At 40.0% G+C, this 5392-nt stretch overlaps 1 protein-coding gene across 1 annotated transcript in view; it reads left to right on the forward strand.

Moving 5' to 3' along the window:
• Positions 1–5392, forward strand: part of TUBAL3 (tubulin alpha like 3) — a 27554-nt gene that overhangs the window by 6933 nt on the left and 15229 nt on the right. The window lies entirely within an intron of this gene.

Raw genomic sequence — 5392 nt, forward strand, 5'->3', positions numbered from 1 at the left:
TTTTGCATCACAGACATTTCAGTTCTTTTATCAAACCTTCAGATTATTGTTTTGCAGAAAAATAAGAATTGGAAGAATGACTTAAAGATATGGTAGCTATGATTTCTTAAGCTTCCAAAGGGAAGATTCCTCTTATGATAAATTTATTTTAAAAAGAAAACTTTCTTTTTTTTTAAATCCTCACCTGAGGATATTTTTTCCATTGTTTTTAAGAGAGAATGGAAGAGAGGGAGGGGAGAAGGGAGGGAGAAGAAGGAAGAAGAGGAGAGAGAGAGAAACATCCATGTGAGAGAAACACATCAACTGGTTGCCTCCCATACGAGTCCCAACTGGGGGTGGGGAGGGAACCCACAATCCAGGTACCTGTCCTTGACTGTGAATCAAACCCAAGATCCTTGAGTTCAAGGGCTGACACACTAACTACTGAGTACACTGGCCAGGGTGAAAACTTTCTTTTTAAAAATAATTTTATTGAATGTATTGTAGTGACATCTTACATAATAAAAGGGTAATATGCTAATTAGACCGGATGTCCTTCCGGACATCCTTCCTGACCAAGTCAGCAAAGGATGGATCCAGGCAGCCGGCTCACAGCTGCGAGGAAGGGATCCAGGCAGCCACTGCAGCTGCGAGGCCTACTCTTGCACAAATTTCATGCATTGTGCCTCTAGTTGGTTAATAAAATTTTATTAGTTTCAGGTGTACAATTCTATGAGCCATCATCTGTATATAGTATTGTGTGCTCACCACCCCAAGTCGTCTTCTTCTATAACCACCTTTACCCTCTTCAACCTCCTCTCACCCCACAACCTTTACACTATTCTACTTCCTCCCACACCCCTTTCCCTCTGTCAGTCTGTTCTCTGTATCTATGGGTCTGTTTCTATTTTGTTCATTAGGTTCTACATATAAGTGAAATCATATGGTACTTGCCTTTCTCTGACCGGCTTATTTCACTTAGCATAATACTCTCCAGGTCCATCCATGCTGTAGCAAAAGGTAAGATTTCCTTCCTTTTTAAAAATATATTTACCCAAGGATATGTTTACTGATTTTAGAGAGAGAGCAAAGGAGAAAGAGAGAGAGAAAAAAAACGTTCATGTGATCGCTTGCCTCCCATATGTGTCTGACTGGGGATAAAACTTGAAACCTAGGTATGTACCCTGACCAGAAATCAGACCCACAACCTTTTAGTGTTGGGACAGCATTCCAACCAACTGAGCAACCCAGCCAGGGCAAGATTTCCTTATTTTGTATGATCTCATCATATTCCATTGTGTAAATGTATCACAACTTTTTTATTTATTCATCTACTGATGGACACTTGGACCACTTCCAAATCTTGGCTATTGTTAATAATGCTGCAATGAACATAGGGGTGCATATATTCTTTTGAATTAGTGTTTCAGTTTCTTCAGATATATTCCCAGAAGTGGAATCACTGGGTCATAAGGCAGTTCCATTTATACTTTTTGAGGTAACTCTATACTGCCTTCCACAGTGGCTGTATCAATCTGTACTCCCACAAACAGTGCACAAGGTTTCCCTTTTCTCCACAACCTCGCCAACACTTGTTTGGTGATCTATTGATTATAGCCATTCTGACAGATGTGGGATGAAATCATCATTTTTCTGATGATTAATGATGTTGAACATCTTTTCATATGTCTATTTGCCATCTTTGGAGGTCCTTTGGTCATTTTTAATTGGATTGTTTTTTTGTGTGTTATAAGTTCTTTATAAATTTTGGATATTAACCTATTTACCATTATTAGATGTATCATTGACTAATATTTTTTTCTCATTCAGTGGGTTGTCATTTCATTTTGTTGATGGTTTTCTTTGCTGTGAAAAAACATTTTAGTTTGCTGTAGTCTCACTTGTTTATTTTTTTCTTTGTTTCTCTTGTCCAAGGAGACATCAGGAAAAATATTGCTATGAGAAATATCTGAGATTTTACTGCATATGTTTTCTTCCAAGATTTAATGATTTCAAGTCTTACATTTAAATCTTTAATTCATTATGAGTTTAGTCTTGTGTAAGGTGTATGAAGGTGGTCTAATTTCACTTTTTTGCCTGTATCTGTCCAGTTTTCCCAACATCATTTATTGAATTAACTATTTTTACCCAATTGTAGGTTCTTGCCTCCTTTGTAGAATATTAATTGACCATAAAGGCATGGATTTTTTTTCCTGTTCTCTCTATACTGTTACATTCATCTATATGTCTGTTTTTATGCCAATACTGTGCTGTTTTGATTACTATGGCCTTTAGTGTAGTTTGATATCAGGTAGTGTTATTCCTCCAACTTTGTTCTTTTTTTTTTTTTTTTTCGAATTAAAGAGTCACATTTATTGCAATCCGGGACTATGAAGGGCCATTCCCCAAATCTCAGAGCAACAAGATGGTCACAGCTCCAAGGTTAGATAGGCAAAAAATCACAAAGGTATTGATTACATCCCAGAGTTTGGAATGAGGAACCTGGTTCGAAAAAAAGCAGTTTACAGAAGCAGAATTAAGCATGTTATCTAAATTACAGTTTTGGGTCTAGAGCCCTTGGGTAACCTGGGTTAAACTTACGCATGTTATCTAAATTACAGTTTTGGGTCTAGAGCCCTCTGACCTTGGGATAACTGTGCTGTCCTTCCCAGGTAAAGGAAAATGTGCTTTCTAAGACCAGTATGACCACAACCCATGGGATATTCACATTACAATCAATAAGGCATTTAATCGAATGGGATGATTTATATAATTCAGAAAATCAAAGTAACTTTTCTATTGTTAAGCCAAACAACAGGATTAGTATTAAACTACAGTTTCTACCTGAGATGGTTGCTACCATACTTCACCATCACCCCCTAAATATGTATTCCTTAGGCCCAATTCTATGTCCCTGAGCTGATTGTCCTTTAAACTCCTTATTTAGTAAGTTGCAGTTGGCCTCAAACATCTCTCGGAGTCTTGACTTTATATCTTTATTGCCAATCAATGATGTTCAACTGCCATAAAGGTACATCCACTTAGAAGTCCTCCCTCTCACTACATCACCACAAAAACAGCTCCTTTTCTCAGCTTCCCTATTTCTGTTCTCATTATTTCTTTCCTCAGACTTCAGACCTCAAGCATTTTTTTTAAATAATTAAATCTTTATTGTTCAGATTATTACATTTGTTCCTCTTTTTTCCCCCCATAACTCCCCTCCTCCCAGTTCCCACCCCACCCTCCGCCCTCACTCCCCACCCACTGTCCTCATCCATAGGTGCATGATTTTTGTCCAGTCTCTTCCCGCATCTCCCACACCCCTTTTCCCCCCAAGAATAGTCAGTCCATTCCCTTTCTATGTCCCTGATTCTATTATAATCACCAGTTCATTCTGTACATCAGATTATTTATCCACTTGATTCTTAGATTCACTTGTTGATAGATGCCTGTTTGTTGTTCACAATTTGTATCTTTACCTTTTTCTTCTTCTTCTTCTTAAAGGATACCTTTCAGCATTTCATATAATACTGGTTTGGTGGTGATGAACTCCTTTAGCTTTTCCTTATCTGTGAAGCTCTTTATCTGACCTTCAATTCTGAATGATAGCTTTGCTGGATAAAGTACTCTTGGTTGTAGGTTCTTGGTATTCATCACTTTGAATATTTCTTGCCACTCCCTTCTGGCCTGCAAAGTTTCTGTTGAGAAATCAGCTGACAGTCTTATGGGTATTCCCTTGTAGGTAACTGAGTCTCTTTCTCTTGCTGCTTTTAAGATTCTCTCTTTGTCTTTTGCTCTTGGCATTTTAATTATGATGTGTCTTGGTGTGGTCCTCTTTGGATTCCTTTTGTTTGGGGTTCTCTGCGCTTCCTGGACTTGTAAATCTATTTCTTTCACCAAGCAGGGGAAGTTTTCTGCCATTATTTCTTCAAATAGGTTTTCAATATCTTGCTGTCTCTCTTCTTCTGGCACCCCTATAATTCTGATGTTGGTACGCTTGTAGCTGTCCCAGAGGCTCCTTACACTATCTTCACACTTTCAGATTCTTTTGTCATTTTGCTTTTCTGGTTGGGTGTTTTTTGCTTCCTCGCACTTCAAATCTTTGACTTGATTCTTGCGCTCCTCTGGTCTGCTGTTGGGAGTCTGTATAATATTCTTTATTTCAGTCAGTGTATGCTTACTTTCTAGTTGGTCCTTTATCACACCATCGAGGGTCTCATTAGATTTCCTGTACATCTCATCAAGTTTATTGACAGACTCTAGAAGCCTCTTGAGAGACCTCAAAAGTGTGGTTTTGAATTCTATATCCAGTAGCCTGCTTTCCTCCGGTTCTGTCCTTTGTGGCCTGTTTCTTAGTCTTGGCATTTTTTTATGCTTCGCTGTGTCGATAGAGTGGCTTTCCGTGTTAAGTAAGTGTCCCAATTACCTGAGGTAGACACTCTTGGTGCACCCCCTTGTGGTCTCTGTGAGCAGTCTTGTTGTAGTCAAGCCTTGATTGTTGTAGGTAATTACTACTTGACCTCCAGGCCAACTGGCTGTGAGAATCAGCTGTGTTTGCAGTGGGAGAACTTCTGTCCTCTAGGGAGGTGCTAATCTAGCCTTTGCCTGAGGCTATCCGGCAAATGGCTCTGTGCAGGCTTGGGTGGGGCGGGTCGCAGGGGATCAACAGGGCGGAGGAGGGAGCAGTTATGGCTGCTCTCAGTCCTTCCCCAGGGGCTCTGCCTCTCTGTCCCAGCAACCGCTGCAAACCTCGGAGGGACCGAAGCCAGACAGTCCCGCTTCTCCTGTTTGAGTCTGGGTCCCTAGAGACTTGCCCGGATCTGGAGCTCAGAGTCTGAGGCTCCCTCCGGATTGAAACAGACAACCTCGCCCTCAGCCACCAGCCCGCGCTGCATGCACTCCGCACCTTAGTATTTTACTTCAGAACTGCGCCTCCTCTGATTCTTGGTTCCTCCTAGTTGTAGAACTTCCACTCAGCCAGCCTTCCTGTGGTTCTGGATGATGTCCGTTCCGTCTTTTAGTGTATTTTTGAAGTGGTTGTTCGAGCAGCAAACTCCAGCGTTAACTTATGCTGCCATCTTGGTTTCCTCCCCTCAAGCATTTTTTAAAAATTATTTTATTGTAGGAGACACTTAACATAAGATCTACATTCTTAACAAAATTTAAAGTGTGCAATATAAATACAGAAAGATGCAAATTTTAAAATGTGCAATATGAGTACAATGTTGTACAACAGTTCTCCAGACTTGATTCATCTTGCTTAACTGAAGCTTATGCCTCTTGATGAGGAACTCTATTTCTCCCTCCCCCAGCTCTTAACAACCACTGTTCCACTCTTTGATTCTATAAAATTTGACTATTTTATTATTTTTTTGTTTCAAATGTAGACGAAAGGAGCCACATGCTAACCTGA

Source organism: Myotis lucifugus, unplaced genomic scaffold, assembly GCF_000147115.1.
Source record: "Myotis lucifugus unplaced genomic scaffold, Myoluc2.0 scaffold_47, whole genome shotgun sequence".
Taxonomy (NCBI): domain Eukaryota; kingdom Metazoa; phylum Chordata; class Mammalia; order Chiroptera; family Vespertilionidae; genus Myotis; species Myotis lucifugus.